The sequence below is a fragment of the Entelurus aequoreus genome, linkage group LG15 (assembly GCF_033978785.1).
Source record: "Entelurus aequoreus isolate RoL-2023_Sb linkage group LG15, RoL_Eaeq_v1.1, whole genome shotgun sequence".
Lineage (NCBI taxonomy): Eukaryota > Metazoa > Chordata > Actinopteri > Syngnathiformes > Syngnathidae > Entelurus > Entelurus aequoreus.
In genome coordinates, this window is record NC_084745.1 from 18,642,595 (window position 1) to 18,660,039 (window position 17,445).

The 17,445-nt window shown below is 36.4% G+C and overlaps 2 protein-coding genes across 2 annotated transcripts in view; one reads left to right on the top strand and one right to left on the bottom strand.

The window, feature by feature from the left end:
- LOC133629885 (rho GTPase-activating protein 21) overlaps positions 1 to 1,881 on the bottom strand; it is a 129,480-nt gene extending 127,599 nt beyond the window's left edge. The window contains exon 1 of the mRNA XM_062020952.1: positions 1,549 to 1,881. The gene's annotated coding sequence lies outside the window, so the exon portion shown is untranslated. The remainder of the gene's footprint in view (positions 1 to 1,548) is intronic.
- LOC133629887 (threonine synthase-like 1) overlaps positions 1 to 17,445 on the top strand; it is a 211,311-nt gene that overhangs the window by 143,974 nt on the left and 49,892 nt on the right.

Sequence of the window (17,445 nt, forward strand, 5' to 3'; positions counted from 1 at the left end):
ATAATAAAGAAAAAGAGTTGCTTCTTTATTCGAATCCCTGGAATCCCGTCCCGACCAGAAATGCTCCGTGTGACATCACAAGAAATGACGTCACGTAGCTCAGTCATTAGGCGCAGATAGTGAAAGCAGGAAAAACAATGGACCGGAAAAAGCGCTCCAAGGTGTAATAAAGTTCAAAACAAAAGGTGTAATCCAATGAATAACTTTACTGAGAGATTTGAGCAGGGTACAAACACATGACCAACACTTTTACGACCTACCGGAAACATAGCAACCGGGCTAGCAACGCACCTCCTTTACGGCAGCTGTCGCAACATTCTTAAAGCAACCGCAGCACATACATATATATACAACATATATGACATCTCCCTTTTTTAACTTTTGTTTTTCTTTCCTTGTAAACAAAACAAAATCACACTGTATATGTCTTGTCTGTCTAATTATAAATAATGCAGACGAGGCGTGTTGGCTGAGTTCTTGACGTTTACTTTCACAGCGTGCCCATAACCTCATTCTTAGCTGCCGGGTGGCAACATGCAACAACACTTTTCGGGGCTACCGCGCATGTTCGTCACTCCCGTTGCATGCTGGGTAGTGTAGTTGTTATTTTCCCTAGCTCATAACATCACATCTTCCCCCCTATAAAGAAAAATGTTAACTCAATAAAGTGTATTTCTTTTTTTAGCTTTAACTTTTCATTTTTTAGCATTGTAACCACATTTGCAAACAACTTTTCTCTTCATAGAATTTTCTTTCAATAAAGAAATAAAGTGCAAAAATGTCAAAGCATCATAACAAACAGTTATGTCAAATAGCAGCAGAAGTGCACTTTTTGGAGAGCTGTATTATTTTCAGTTTTGTGCCCAAGGGACTGCTTTTATTTAACACTATATTATTATTTATACACCTATAGTGATCACAGAGACAGGTTGTTTTTGTGTTACTGTATATATTTGTTTTTCTGAAAAATCCCACTTGATATACTTTGGGTAACAACAGTCAATATGTATTTATTTTATTTCTTTAGGGGGGTAACAGTCAATATTTATTTATTTATTCAATTGTATTTTTTTCTTATATAATAAAAGTGAGCTTTTGTTAAACCAAATATTGTGTGTTTTTTTCCATATACAACAACCTATCTGGACTCGATAAGAGAATCGATAAGGAATCGGTTCGATAAGAGGATTCGATAATAGGCTCGAACTCGATCATTTCTTATCAAACATCATCCCTAGTCATTTCTCTATTACCTTATTTATATGTTGAAAAAAATGACCACTTGTGATCAGCACACATGCTGTATGACATAAACACCTGGGCTTCTACGCAACATTTCTTTGTAATGACAGTGATGTGTTGAAGGACTCCAAATAAAACCTGCTCTGCATGTTTGTGGTCATGAGACGTGCACGTCCTATACAAATCATTTCCCCCCCAGTGACGTCACCTTAATGGATGAATCAAGCCACACGCCAAACGGCTTTCATGCGTGATGACACCTATGCAACATTTTGTTTTTGTTTGTAAAAAAAAATCAGCATTTACCTAATTGAGAAAACAACGCCCGCACGACCAAAGAAGCACTTTGTCCATGTTAGTCCAAGCCCGGGAAGGTGAGGCTCCAAGGAGGAGAGCGGGAGGCTGTCAGTCGCTCAGCCCGCCTGTAGAGCTCTGCCGGGGGCAGCCCGCTGCTGGAGCCCCGCTGGAGAAAACACGGCAGCAAACGCCCCTCGGCGGGCATTCTTTCTTTACGGCGATCCGGCGGAATACAACCCTCCGATGGTCATTCATCTCCGCGGCGATCGATCATCAGATATTAAAACAGATAAAAAAGTCCAAAAAAAAGGGGAAGAGAAATGTATTCCTGCAAGAGTGCGACCATCTGTCCCCTCGATGGATGAAGCTGCTCGCCTTTGAAGAAGCCCCGCCCCCTGGGTCCGCCTACTCGCTTGGCTCCTGTCCAATCAGGTGTCCAGTTTAAATTTGGAATTTTTAAGGCCAGCCAATTGAAGGCGGTGTTACATAACGTTTCCTATAAAGAGCAGAAGGTACCATAACAACATTGCTCCGAAGCGTCTGAGGTGCGTAAAGTGTGTTGAAAACCAGCAGATGTTTGTTTGTGTTTTAGTATTATTGTGTATTATATTAGGAAACAGCATTTTTACACCCCAGTCATAATCATAAAACCATGATATTGGCATTAGATCAGGGGTGTCAAAGTCAAGGCCCGTGGGCCAGATCCGGCCCGCGAATGAATGATCTATTGCCCCTATTGATTAGTATTAGAACCGGCCCGCAGGCCACAGCCGCCTGCTGCTGTTTTGCACGCACCAATACTCCAGTGTTGGCATTAGGAATTTTCAAAATGGGGTCCCACGGACCCCATCAAGTCATAAAAATGGGGTCCCATTAGGGCTGTGAATCTTTGGGTGCCCCACGATTCGATTCAATATCGATTCGTGGGGTCAAAATCGATTTTTTTTTTCAATTCAGCACGATTCTCGATTCAAAAACGATTTTTTTTCCTGATTCAAAAGGATTCGCTATTCATTCAATACATATGATTTCAGCAGGATCTACCCCAGTCTGCTGACATGCAAGCAGAGTAGTAGATTTGTGTAAAAAGCTTTTATAATTGTAAAGGACAATGTTTTATCAACTGATTGCAATAATGTACATTTGTTTTAACTATTAAATGAACCAAAAATATGACTTATTTTATCTTTGTGAAAATATTGGACACAGTGTGTTGTTATGAGATGTGATGCAAGTGTAAGCCACTGTGACACTATTGTTCTTTTTTTAATTTTTTTATTCATGTCTAATGATAGTGTCAATGAGGGATTTTTAATCACTGTTATGTTGAAATTGTAACTAATATTGATACTGTTGTTGATAATATTCATTTTTGTTTCACTACTTTTGTTTGTTCTGTGTCGTGTTTGTGTCTCCTCTCAAGTGTTGCTGGGTCGGGTTTGGTTTCGGAATTGGATTGCATTGTTATGGTATTGATGTGTATTATTTTGTTGGAGTGATTCATTAAAAAAAAAAAATAATAATAATAATAATTTTTAAATAAATAAAATACAAAAAATAGATTTTTTAAAAATGAGAATCTATTCTGAATCGCACAACGTGAGAATCGCGATTCAAATTCTGAATCGATTTTTTCCCACACCCCTAGGTCCCGTAGTACATTTTTGGGGTCCTACTTTTTTTTAACCGTTTTGAAAAAAAATGATAAATATATGCATTATCCTCTTATATCCTGCTCAATGGTTAGTGTCCGCCCTGAGATCGGTAGATCGTGAGTTCAAACCCTGGCCGAGTCATACCAAAGACTATAAAAATGGGATGCATTACCTCCCTGCTTGGCACTCAGCATCAAGGGTTGGAATTGGGGGTTAAATCATCAAAAAATGATTCCCGGGTGTGGCCACCGCTGCTGCTCACTGCTCCCCTCACCTCCCAGAGGGTGAGGGTGATGGGTGAAATGCAGAGGATAATCTCACCACACCTAGTGTGTGGGTGACAATCATTGCTACTTTAACTTTAACTTTATATCTCACATTCTATATTGTGTTTTGGAAAACGTTAATTAATTTGAAAAAAAATAATACAAAAGAAAACACATTTTTTATGCATGTATAAATGTATTCAGTCATAAACATTCACTCACTTTCTTCTTTCCTTCATGGATCTAAACTTTACCGCTGCCTGTATTTTTTTTCCTTTATTTTTATTGTAATATTTTCAGAATGTGTTTGTTCTATTTTTGAAAACAGTCTGAAGTCGTCTTTATTTTTTAGTTTTAATGCCATGATTTTAATAGTCCGGCCCGCGTGTACACAGATTTTCCTCCTCAAAATGAGTTTGACACACCTGTATTAGATGGTGCAGGTGTACCTATAATCTTGTTGTGTTACCAATAGCTTCCACTCACCTGTCTCACTGGGTATTATATTACTTAAACAGTACAAAGTGTGAACAATGCAATTTTACATGTAAAATAACCTGCATAACCATAACCTGGGTGCATAACCAGCACCCAGAATAATACTTTTATTCTTCATTAAACAGTTGAGGTAAAAACATGTTGTGCCAACTTCTTTCATCCACCATCCTTTCTATGTTTTGATGAGAGGAACAATATTTTTTTATATAAACAAACGTATTCTACTTTCATACTATAATTATTACATTGAACAGGAAAAAAAGCATTTAAAACCATTGCTTATCAAGTCACACTTTTTGCAGTCATACTTTTTTCAGTCATGTTAAGAATGATACTGCAAGAAGTTGTTTTTCTTCTTGATGAGACGCATGCATTTTTACAATTTCTATAGCATTTTAGCTAATTTTGCATGGAAAAAAAAGTCATGGTATGGAGGTTAATTTGTGTCTTTATTACAGAAGCTTTTTCTAAACTCAGAATTTTTTTTTTGCGTAAATATTTTTTTAACTTAATTTTTTTACTCCAAGTTAAGCTGACAATTTCCTTGAATAAAAGTTAATTAGCAAAATGTGTGTGTTCAACAATTCAGTTTGTTAAAATAGTGTGAAAAAAATATTGTATGAAAATTCAGTGTAAAAAAAAAATTAGGAAGCTAGTCTTGAGTTTTGAAGCAACAAATATTTCTGCACTGAATTTTTTTTACTTAGAATTTTTTTACACTGAATTTTTCTGCAGTGATTTTTTTCTGCATTTATTTTTTTTATAAACTGCATTTTTATACATTTAATTTTTCATACTTATTTTATTTTGAACCTAATTCTTTCACTCTAAATTTTTTACAATGAATTTTTATACCTTGTTTTTTTTTTGCATTGTTTTTTTTTTACACCAGATTTTTTTACACTGAATTTGTATATACTGATATTTTGTTTAAACTAATATATTTTGCACTGAATTTTTACACACAAACCACATTTTTAAATATACACATGTTATTCAATAAAATTGTCAGCATAATTTGATGTAAAAAAATAAAAAATTAAAAAGTCAGTTCACAAAATTCAAACGCAAAAAAGTTGAGTTATATAAATTCTGTGTCCATAAAAAAACATTCGCAATTAAGACATCAATTAACCTTCATTGATTTTGATCATCTTACAAGTATGGTAATCATGTCAGCATGCTATTGTTAACATGCTAATTTTAATAATTTAAACCTAAAAATTCTAGATTTTGTCACTTGGCGCCATCTTACATGTGTGTTAACTTTTCCTATGTTAGCAAGCTATCATTGGCATGCTAACATTTTATACTAGCATTTCAGCTGACTTTAATAATTTCAACTCAAATTCATTGATCTTGATACTTGGCGCCGTCTTGCAAGTATATGCACATTTTTCACATGTTAGCGTGCTAATCTTTTATGCTTGCATACATAGTAGATAGTAGTGTTGTCACGATACCAATATTTTGGTACCGGTACCAAAAGTATTTCGATACTTTTCGGTACTTTTCGATACTTTTCTACATAAAGGGGACCACAAAAAATTGCATTATTGGCTTTATTTTAACAAAAAAATCTTACGGTACATTAAGCATATGTTTATTATTGCAAGTTTGTCCTTAAATAAAATAGTGAACATACAAGACAACTTATCTTCTAGTAGTAAGTAAGTAAACAAAGGCTCATAATTTAGTCTGCTGACATATGCAGTAACATATTATGTCATCATGACCTGTATTTTTCAGAGGCGGTATAGTACCGAATATGATTCCTCAGTATTGCAGTACTATACTAATACGGTACAACCCTAGTAGATAGTTGCATATGCCTGATTTATTTATGTTTTTTACAATGCCAAGTTTGAGATGTATCATTCGCGTCCATCTTTTTTCTATGTCGTTATTTTTTATGTCAACTTCCCGGTTTTCACAGTCCATTTTTTTTTCTAGTAACAAATGAATGGCATGAGTTTTGCCGTGGAATCTGGCATCAACCATCTTTAGTGTTTTACTTAAAATTAGAAAGTGTTTGTGTCCACCACATTGAATTATGTACTTTTAGCATCTTACAAATGACTGTTATGAAAACCACCTGAAAGTATTGATTCAACGCTGAATTGGATAGATTTCAAATCCTTCTTTTTAGAGCTCTCCATTTTGTTTACAAGTGCAACAGCAGAGTTCTTAACTTTATTATGATGATGACAAGTAGGACACGTCGGCCGCATGGGAATCCACGGAGCATACAAAAAAGGGAGGTTGGGGTGGTGGCGGGGGGGGGGGGGGGGGTCACACACAGCTGATCCAGACAAAGACAAAGGCTGACAGTGTTCTGTTTGCAGGCTACTCTAGCAGCACAATAGAGCCCAGGACAATAGCACCTCCTTTGACCCACACTGCTGCAAGGATCCCCTGGTTTCAGGGGAGAGCTATTGTCTAGAAAGACGGTGCACCCCAATTTAGACAATGAGCATCTTAAAGTGATGTTCAGCGAGTGATGCTAAACATGACAGCGTGTGTGAAGCAGCTTTCCCAACACGAACCTTCAGGAATGATGGCTCGCCACAAGTTGTTATATGCTCTATTGCAGTCCAGCTGCAGCAAAACTAACATTTCTTAACTTTTTAACCAGCGTTTTTGCAGTCGGTTCTTATAAACAGCAGTGCTCGAACATATTTACAGCAGATTCCTGAAAACTGTCATCATTAAGGATCTTTGAACAGGGTTTTTCCAGTTGGTTCTTAAAAAAAAACCTGTGTTTTTACAATTTTTAAATCAGATTCCTAAAAACTGTCATCATGTAGGATCCTTGACCAGCGTTTTTAAAGTTGGTTCCTAAACACAGTAGTACTCCAACATTTTTACAGCACATTCCTAAACACTGTCATCATAGAGGATCTTTGACCAGCTTTTTACTTGTCGGTTCTTAAAAAGAGCACAGTGCTTTAAAATGTTTACAGCAGATTCCTAAAAACTGTAATCATAGAGGATCTTTGACCAGCATTTTTGCAGTCGGTTCTTATAAACAGCAGTGCTCTTACATTTTTACAGTAGATTCCTAAAAACTGTCATCATTAAGGATCTTTGACCAGCGTTTTTCCAGTTGGTTCTTAAAAATAAACCAGTGCTTTTACAATTTTTACATCAGATTCCTAAAAACCGTCATCATAGAGGATCCTTGACCAGCGTTTTTAAAGTTGGTTCCTAAACACAGTAGTACTCCAACATTTTTACAGCACATTCCTAAACACTGTCATCATAGAGGATCTTTGACCAGCTTTTTACTTGTCGGTTCTTAAAAACCGCACAGTCAACTAACATTTTTACAGCAGATTCCTAAAAACTGTAATCATAGAGGATCTTTGACCAGCGTTTTTGCAGTCGGTTCTTATAAACAGCAGTGCTCTTACATTTTTACAGAAGATTCCTAAAAACTGTCATCATTAAGGATCTTTGACCAGCATTTTTCCAGGTGGTTCTTAAAAACAAATAGGGTGCTTTTACAATTTTTACATCAGATTCCTAAAAACTGTCATCATAGAGGATCCTTGACCAGCGTTTTTAAAGTTGGCTTCTAAACACAGTAGTACTCCAACATTTTTACAGCACATTCCTAAACACTGTCATCATAGAGGATCTTAGACCAGCTTTTTACTTGTCGGTTCTTAAAAACAGCACAGTGCTTTAACATTTTTACAGCAGATTCCTAAAAACTGTAATCATAGATGATCTTTGACCAGCGTTCTTGCAGTCGGTTCTTATAAACAGCAGTGCTCTTACATTTTTACAGTAGATTCCTAAAAACTGTCATCATTAAGGATCTTTGACCAGCGTTTTTCCAGTTAGGTCTTAAAAACAAAAAGGGTGCTTTTACAATTTTTACATCAGATTCCTAAAAACTGTCATCATAGAGGATCTTTGACCAGCTTTTTAATTGTCGGTTCTTAAAAAACTCACAGTGATCATAGAGGATCTTTGACCAGCTTTTTACTTGTCGGTTCTTAAAAAACGCACATTGATCTAACATTTTTACAGCAGATTCCTAAAAACTGTAATGATAGGGGGATCTTTGACCAGCGTTTTTGCAGTCGGTTCTTATAAACAGCAGTGCTCTTACATTTTTACAGTAGATTCCTAAAAACTGTCATCATTAAGGATCTTTGGCCAGCGTTTTTCTAGTTGGGTCTTAAAAACAAAAAGGGTGCTTTTACAATTTTTACATCAGATACCTAAAAACTGTCATCATATAGGATCCTTGACCAGCGTTTTTAAAGTTGGCTTCTAAACACAGTAGTACTCCAACATTTTTACAGCACATTCCTAAACACTGTCATCATACAGGATCTTAGACCAGCTTTTTACTTGTCGGTTCTTAAAAAGAGCACAGTGCTTTAACATTTTTACAGCAGATTCCTAAAAACTGTAATCATAGAGGATCTTTGACCAGCGTTTTTGCAGTCAGTTCTTATAAACAGCAGTGCTCTTACATTTTTACAGTAGATTCCTAAAAACTGTCATCATTAAGGATCTTTGACCAGCGTTTTTCCAGTTGGTTCTTGAAAAAAACCCAGTGCTTTTACAATTTTTACATCAGATTCCTAAAAACCGTCATCATGTAGGATCTTTGACCAATGTGTTTTTAAAGTTGGCTTCTAAACACAGTAGTACTTCAACATTTTTACAGCACATTCCTAAACACTGTCATCATAGAGGATCTTTGACCAGCTTTTTACTTGTCGGTTCTTAAAAACCGCACAGTGATCTAACATTTTTACAGCAGATTCCTAAAAACTGTAATCATAGATGATCTTTGACCAGCGTTTTTGCAGTCGGTTCTTATAAACAGCAGTGCTCTTACATTTTTACAGAAGATTCCAAAAACTGTCATCATTAAGGATCTTTGACCAGCATTTTTCCAGGTGGTTCTTAAAAACAAATAGGGTGCTTTTACAATTTTTACATCAGATTCCTAAAAACTGTCATCATAGAGGATCCTTGACCAGCGTTTTTAAAGTTGGTTCCTAAACACAGTAGTACTCTAACATTTTTACAGCACATTCCTAAACACTGTCACCATAGAGGATCTTAGACCAGCTTTTTACTTGTCGGTTCTTAAAAACAGCACAGTGCTTTAACATTTTTACAGCAGATTCCTAAAAACTGTAATCATAGATGATCTTTGACCAGCGTTCTTGCAGTCGGTTCTTATAAACAGCAGTGCTCTTACATTTTTACAGTAGATTCCTAAAAACTGTCATCATTAAGGATCTTTGACCAGCGTTTTTCCAGTTAGGTCTTAAAAACAAAAAGGGTGCTTTTACAATTTTTACATCAGATTCCTAAAAACTGTCATCATAGAGGATCTTTGACCAGCTTTTTAATTGTCGGTTCTTAAAAAACGCACAGTGATCATAGAGGATCTTTGACCAGCTTTTTACTTGTCGGTTCTTAAAAAACGCACATTGATCTAACATTTTTACAGCAGATTCCTAAAAACTGTAATCATAGGGGGATCTTTGACCAGCGTTTTTGCAGTCGGTTCTTATAAACAGCAGTGCTCTTACATTTTTACAGTAGATTCCTAAAAACTGTCATCATTAAGGATCTTTGGCCAGCGTTTTTCTAGTTGGGTCTTAAAAACAAAAAGGGTGCTTTTACATTTTTTACATCAGATTCCTAAAAACTGTCATCATATAGGATCCTTGACCAGCGTTTTTAAAGTTGGCTTCTAAACACAGTAGTACTCCAACATTTTTACAGCACATTCCTAAACACTGTCATCATAGAGGATCTTTGACCAGCTTTTTACTTGTCGGTTCTTAAAAAGAGCACAGTGCTTTAACATTTTTACAGCAGATTCCTAAAAACTGTAATCATAGAGGATCTTTGACCAGCGTTTTTGCAGTCGGTTCTTATAAACAGCAGTGCTCTTACATTTTTACAGTAGATTCCTAAAAACTGTCATCATTAAGGATCTTTGACCAGCGTTTTTCCAGTTGGTTCTTAAAAAAAACCCAGTGCTTTTACAATTTTTACATCAGATTCCTAAAAAACGTCATCATGTAGGATCTTTGACCAATGTGTTTTTAAAGTTGGTTCCTAAACACAGTAGTACTCCAACATTTTTACAGCACATTCCTAAACACTGTCATCATAGAGGATCTTTGACCAGCTTTTTACTTGTCTGTTCTTAAAAACCGCACAGTCATCTAACATTTTTACAGCAGATTCCTAAAAACTGTAATCATAGAGGATCTTTGACCAGCGTTTTTGCAGTCGGTTCTTATAAACAGCAGTGCTCTTACATTTTTACAGTAGATTCCTAAAAACTGTCATCATTAAGGATCTTTGACCAGCGTTTTTCCAGTTGGTTCTTAAAAAAAACCCAGTGCTTTTACAATTTTTACATCAGATTCCTAAAAACCGTCATCATGTAGGATCTTTGACCAGCGTTTTTAAAGTTGGTTCCTAAACACAGTAGTACTCCAACATTTTTACAGCACATTCCTAAACACTGTCATCATAGAGGATCTTTGACCAGCTTTTTACTTGTCGGTTCTTAAAAACCGCACAGTGATCTAACATTTTTACAGCAGATTCCTAAAAACTGTAATCATAGATGATCTTTGACCAGCGTTTTTGCAGTCGGTTCTTATAAACAGCAGTGCGCTTACATTTTTACAGAAGATTCCAAAAACTGTCATCATTAAGGATCTTTGACCAGCATTTTTCCAGGTGGTTCTTAAAAACAAATAGGGTGCTTTTACAATTTTTACATCAGATTCCTAAAAACTGTCATCATAGAGGATCCTTGACCAGCGTTTTTAAAGTTGGCTTCTAAACACAGTAGTACTCCAACATTTTTACAGCACATTCCTAAACACTGTCATCATAGAGGATCTTTGACCAGCTTTTTACTTGTCGGTTCTTAAAAACAGCACAGTGCTTTAACATTTTTACAGCAGATTCCTAAAAACTGTAATCATAGATGATCTTTGACCAGCGTTCTTGCAGTCGGTTCTTATAAACAGCAGTGCTCTTACATTTTTACAGTAGATTCCTAAAAACTGTCATCATTAAGGATCTTTGACCAGCGTTTTTCCAGTTAGGTCTTAAAAACAAAAAGGGTGCTTTTACAATTTTTACATCAGATTCCTAAAAACTGTCATCATAGAGGATCTTTGACCAGCTTTTTAATTGTCGGTTCTTAAAAAACGCACAATGATCATAGAGGATCTTTGACCAGCTTTTTACTTGTCGGTTCTTAAAAAACGCACATTGATCTAACATTTTTACAGCAGATTCCTAAAAACTGTAATCATAGGGGGATCTTTGACCAGCGTTTTTGCAGTCGGTTCTTATAAACAGCAGTGCTCTTACATTTTTACAGTAGATTCCTAAAAACTGTCATCATTAAGGATCTTTGACCAGCGTTTTTCCAGTTAGGTCTTAAAAACAAAAAGGGTGCTTTTACAATTTTTACATCAGATTCCTAAAAACTGTCATCATAGAGGATCTTTGACCAGCTTTTTAATTGTCGGTTCTTAAAAAACGCACAGTGATCATAGAGGATCTTTGACCAGCTTTTTACTTGTCTGTTCTTAAAAAACGCACATTGATCTAACATTTTTACAGCATATTCCTAAAAACTGTAATCATAGGGGGATCTTTGACCAGCGTTTTTGCAGTCGGTTCTTATAAACAGCAGTGCTCTTACATTTTTACAGTAGATTCCTAAAAACTGTCATCATTAAGGATCTTTGGCCAGCGTTTTTCTAGTTGGGTCTTAAAAACAAAAAGGGTGCTTTTACAATTTTTACATCAGATTCCTAAAAACTGTCATCATAGAGGATCCTTGACCAGCGTTTTTAAAGTTGGTTCCTAAACACAGTAGTACTCCAACATTTTTACATAACATTCCTAAACACTGTCATCATTGAGGATCTTTGACCAGCTTTTTACTTGTCGGTTCTTAAAAACAGCACAGTGATCTAACATTTTTACAGCAGATTCCTAAAAACTGTAATCATAGAGGATCTTTGACCAGCGTTTTTGCAGTCGGTTCTTATAAACAGCAGTGCTCTTACATTTTTACTGCAAATTCCTAAAAACTGTCATCATAGAGGATTTTTAACCAGCGTCTTTTCAGTTGGTTTCTAAAAACAGCACAACACTCATGTCATACAAAGGATCTTTGACTATGGTAAACCAATTGCTGGTTTGCATTTGATGTCTGTTTTTCTTCTTCGCTGCTTAATTCACACAATGTTCAAGCAGCCTGAGCGTAGCATTAAAAGAAGTGAGAGTGAGTGTAGAGTTTGAGAAGAAAATTACACGTTGCTGTTCTGTTTTTGGGTCGTTCAAATAGAGAGATAGGAAAGAGCTTTTATAGAGTCCTGAAAGAAGTGGTTCATAAAGGTAATAAAGTCAGGGGGAAAAAAACGAAAGTGTGTCGAAGGAAATGTCTCTTAATAACATCACTTTCATTATCTTTTGGAATACAATTGGACCATGCATGTGTCTGCAGCGATCACTTTGTAAAATGTTTGTTTGAACATTTGATTTGTTTGGGAAACTTTCCATGATGAGTTTATTCTCTACTGTATTAGTAGTGTTTGAGAGCAGAACTAAACGTAAAGAAAGGACAAGAGATCACATTAGTTTGTGTTATTTTGTGGTTGCTATGCCTAAATATAACTATGAAGACATGGTTGTGCAAAGAAACTAGTGTCATGTTAAGTCCTAGTTATAAATATTGTGACTGTTGGTCCAATCAACTGTATTGTCATTGTTCATTTTCTTAACAGAAACTAAAAGTTTAGTTGTTGTACAGGACAGCCAACCAAGTGCTTCATTCGACACGAATGACCATAATATAGTGTCTCTGGTGATATTAGTTAACATAAAAAAAAAAAAATCCTTGATAGTGTTAATAAACTAGATAAATAAATCTCTCAAAGGCTCAACAGCATATACTGAATCTTGATATCGCTAGCAAACTATGTTATAGCTAAATAATGGGACAAAATATGAACTTCACACCATAAAAACAACTGCAGACATGAATTGTAGATGAGAGTAATTTTTGTAGCAGTAAATCAACTGCAAACAAAATTATTATTTTTCTCATTATGATCATGATCAAAACAGCAGCTCGGCACTCAATGTCACTTATGTCAATCAAATACGTTACTTACAGATGCACGAAAAAGTCTAACATTGTCCTAATTTGTGGACCCCTCCAGATGTAAAGACATGTTGTGCCTCCAATATATTCTTCTCTAAATCATTGTGTCACAGGAAGGGAGGTCAAGGGGAGAAGTAACGTCTTGGTGATGATGAATGGACGTTAAATCTTTCAAAAATTATTTTCCTTAGGATTGTATAAACCCACTCCATCCTATGTTAAATGTTTTTTATGACCGCTTATATATTGGCCTCCAAACCTTTCAAAATACACCCAAATCTGCACTGATGCAGGTAAATAATAGTAGTAGCCTAAAGGGGCTCTAGACCAAATTTGGCCCCTCGTGTCATTTTGTTTGGCCGGAAAAAAGGGTGGCTATCAAATGTAATCCATATTTATACTGACCTCTTTCAACACTTGCTCAATCATTGATGGCATTTCCACAAGGCTACACTGTAAAAAGTCAGTAGATTTTACTGTAAAAACCTGGCAGCTCAGTCGCCAGAAATTTACGGTAAAATCGTCTGTGGTACCATTTTTTCATTTGCAGCAATGCATTGTAAAAACAGGGAACGTAACTTTTTACGGCAAAAAAGTAGCAGCTCAATTGCCAGAATTTTGCGGTAACAGTTGGTACTGTTTTTCAATTCATAGCAATGCACTAAAATCTTATCCATAGATTTTACGGTAAAAAACTAGCAGAATTTTAACATAAATATCACAGTGTTACAGTTTTTCAATTTGCAGTAATTTTTAAAAATTTTAAAATTCTGGTGACTGATCTGCCAGTTTTTTGTTTTGTTTTTTTATCCTCAAATGATTTACATAACATTTTTTTTTAAACTCCTGCTCCACGGTAAAGATAGGACTTTTTGACGCTTGATTGAAAAGGTAAATTTTGGCCGCCATACTTCGCCCGTGTCCTCTAAATCAGTGGTTCTCAAATGGGGGTACGCGTACCCCTGGTTGGTACTTGAAGGTATGCCAAGGGGTACGTGAGATTTTTTTTAAATGTCTGTCAAAAAGAACTGTGAAAAGAAATGCAACAATGCAATATTCAGTGTTGACAGCTAGATTTTTTGTGGACATGTTCCATAAATATTGATGTTAAAAAATTATTTTTTGGTGAAGAAATGTTAGAATTAAGTTCATGAATCCAGATGGATCTCTATTACAATCCCCAAAGAGGGCACTTTAAGTTGATGATTACTTCTATGTGTAGAAATCTTTATTTATAATTGAATCACTTGTTTATTTTTCAACAAGATTTTAGTTATTTTTATATCTTTTTTTCCAAATAGTTCAAGAAAGACCACAACAAATGAGCAATATTTTGCACTGTTATACAATGTAATGAATCACAAACTGATGACATAGTGCTGTATGTTACTTCTTTATCTCTTTTTTTCAACCAAAAATGCTTTGCTCTGATTAGGGGGTACTTGAATTTAAAAAAAATTCACAGGGGGTACATCACTGAAAAAAGGTTGAGAACCACTGCTCTAAATGTCTATTGTGTCTGGGTAAAGTTTGAAAGCAATCAGATGAAATACTTAGCAGGATCTGGTTACAGAACTACACCTGGAAATGTTGAAAATCTGCGGAAAATTACCTTTTAGAATGTTTTGAGGTTAAAAATGTAGAAAAGATGCAGCGTTGCATGCTAACTGAATTAGGCACACGACTGTGTGACAATCTCTACTACCTTATATTTATATACCATATGGTGCTGTGAGGATAAATTCCTCTCTCGTGCTGTTGAAGGGTGAAAAATCGCTGTTTGACCCACGGACCATTAGCACGTTTTCATGTTGGCCCTAGGAGGCAAACTGTTTGGGCTACCCTGCTCTAGACTATGGCCTGAAACCCAGAGGAACTTCTCGGTCACGTGATTGCAACCCATCAATTGCTGCTGTTGTGTGACTTATGTATGACTCTTGTTCATTTGGTGACATGTAAATGTAAAGGAATGATACGCTTTGCATTGACATTTTAGCCAAAATAATGCAAATAGTGACAGGTGTGTGACTTCTGGCTTAGATTTACACTAAGAAATGCTTAAAAAGTTACACCGTGGTGATTTAAATAGAAAAAAAAGTATGCTGAGGGGCAGCAGTGGGTCTGTCAAAGGTGAAGTTTGTAACCTTTAATAGCATTAATCCATTATACTTCACACTCCAGACCAGGGGTCGGCAACCCAAAACGTTGAAAGAGCCATATTGGACCAAAAATACAAAAAACTAATCTGTCAGGAGCCACAATAAATGAAAAGCCGTGTGTAAGTCTTGTAATGAAGGCAACACATGACGTGTCTATATTAGCTATAATAGCCTACTATCAAAATGACTATGTGTCGCAGGCTGAAGCAAATTTTTGTTGACAGAAATGTTGAAATGTAATATTTATTCTACACATTTTTACAACATTAGAAAACATTAGTAAATCAGATGCTACTCAGAAGGTGAGATAACTCCTGGAAATGACTGGCTTTTAATGGCCAAAGGTATAGATGTGTGTGTCCAAGTTAAAGGAAACAGCAAGCTGTCTTCTTTTAATAGATTTTTTACAATCTTTGGCAAGCTGGGTAATGTTTGCTGTGGTCTGGACAAACATGGCACACAAACAACTATCTGAAATGCAGCCAATATTACATACAGATAATGTGTCATGAGACATGCAAATATAAATGAAATACACAGAGGACATAAGTAGAGGATATTAAATTAGCTCAAATATACCTCCAAATGAGGCATAATGATGTAATATGTACATACAGCTAGCCTAAATATCATGTTAGCATTGATTAGCTTGCAGTCATGCACTGATTAAATATGCCTGGTTAGCACTCCAACAAGTCAATAAAATCTACAAAGTTCACCTGCATTCACACACAGCATAAAACGTTTGGTGGACAAAATGATACAAAGGAGGAGTGGAAGATTTTACATGTAAACAAACAGTTGTGTCACAGTCCACACTATGGTGAGTTCAAGAACCGCCGAAATTAGTATGAAAAAACGATGTTCACCAAATACTCTCATCAGTGAAGCATACACACAAACATATTAAACAGTGGGCTTTCTAACAATTGGGAAGGTTTGTGTCATGTTTTTCCTAAAACAAAAAAAAATATTTTTCTCCCATCTTTTTCCATTTTCAATCCTTTTCTAAAAATGCTCCAGGGAGCCACTAGGGCGGCACTGAAGAGAGCCGCGTGTTGCTGACCCCCGCTCCAGACCAATAGGAGGCAGGGTAGTATGGTATCTAGATTTTTGTCCGTTTCATACAAATAAATGAGAGCATTTCCCCAAAAAGACAAAACAAACACAGTAAAGTCAATGGAAGGAAACAGGAATAGAAGTCATTAGGCTGCAGAACAAACATAATCTCCCTGGTGGAGGTAATAGTTGGGTGAATAGTAGCTTTCGTATGTCAGCAGCAAAAGACGGGAAATCGAATCCTCTGAAACGACGGGGCTTCGGATGACAAAATCTTCATTCAAATGTACAATTCCCGTTTTGTTCCCTTTGTGCAGGGGGGCAGTTTACCTGTAGCCTACTTCTTTCTTCCTTCCCGCACCCTCGTCCCTCCACGGAGCGCGACAAAGCCTCAGCATGTGAAAGCGTTGCCGCTTGCATACATCTCACTTTTCATCGCGTTCGGCAAGGACAATAGCACCTGCGGGGTTCCCATGGCGTTAGCGCCGGGGCTAGGTTAAAACCGCCTCTGTTGCGGTCTGATGTTTATCGATAACGCGAGGCTGAGACAGCTGTGTTGTTGAGTTTTATCGCGCACACTCCCCCTCTACCCCCCTGGCAACTTGAAGGGTCACTGACAAGTTGTGAGCGAATGCCAGAATGTGTTGGTAAAGATCTTGTTTATCACAGAACAGTCTCTTTTTGTTTGCACTCACTCGTGTTTGCCAAATAAGTCATCTGGCAGATCGTTTAGCTCCACGGCCAGGCTGAGATGTGTTTTCATTGTAGTTTTTTTATTAGCCTTGGAGCCAGCCATGCAAATAAAAATCCACAAATGACCTACCACAATCACAATCATCATAGATGCTAGCAGGCTGGACAGATGATAAAAGGGCCCGTATTACGGTATTTTAGAAAAAATAAGTCTCACTCTGTTGTCCGATAGCAAGCCTTGATGCTGGAATTTCAGTTTAAAAGTAGTTTCAATGCTAATGAGCTAAATTTGTCCACAGCATGCAAAATGTACCACTTGTTGCATAGGGTAATGGACGTAGAGCGAGTGTATTATGACACCTAAAGATCCATAATTAAAATGTAAA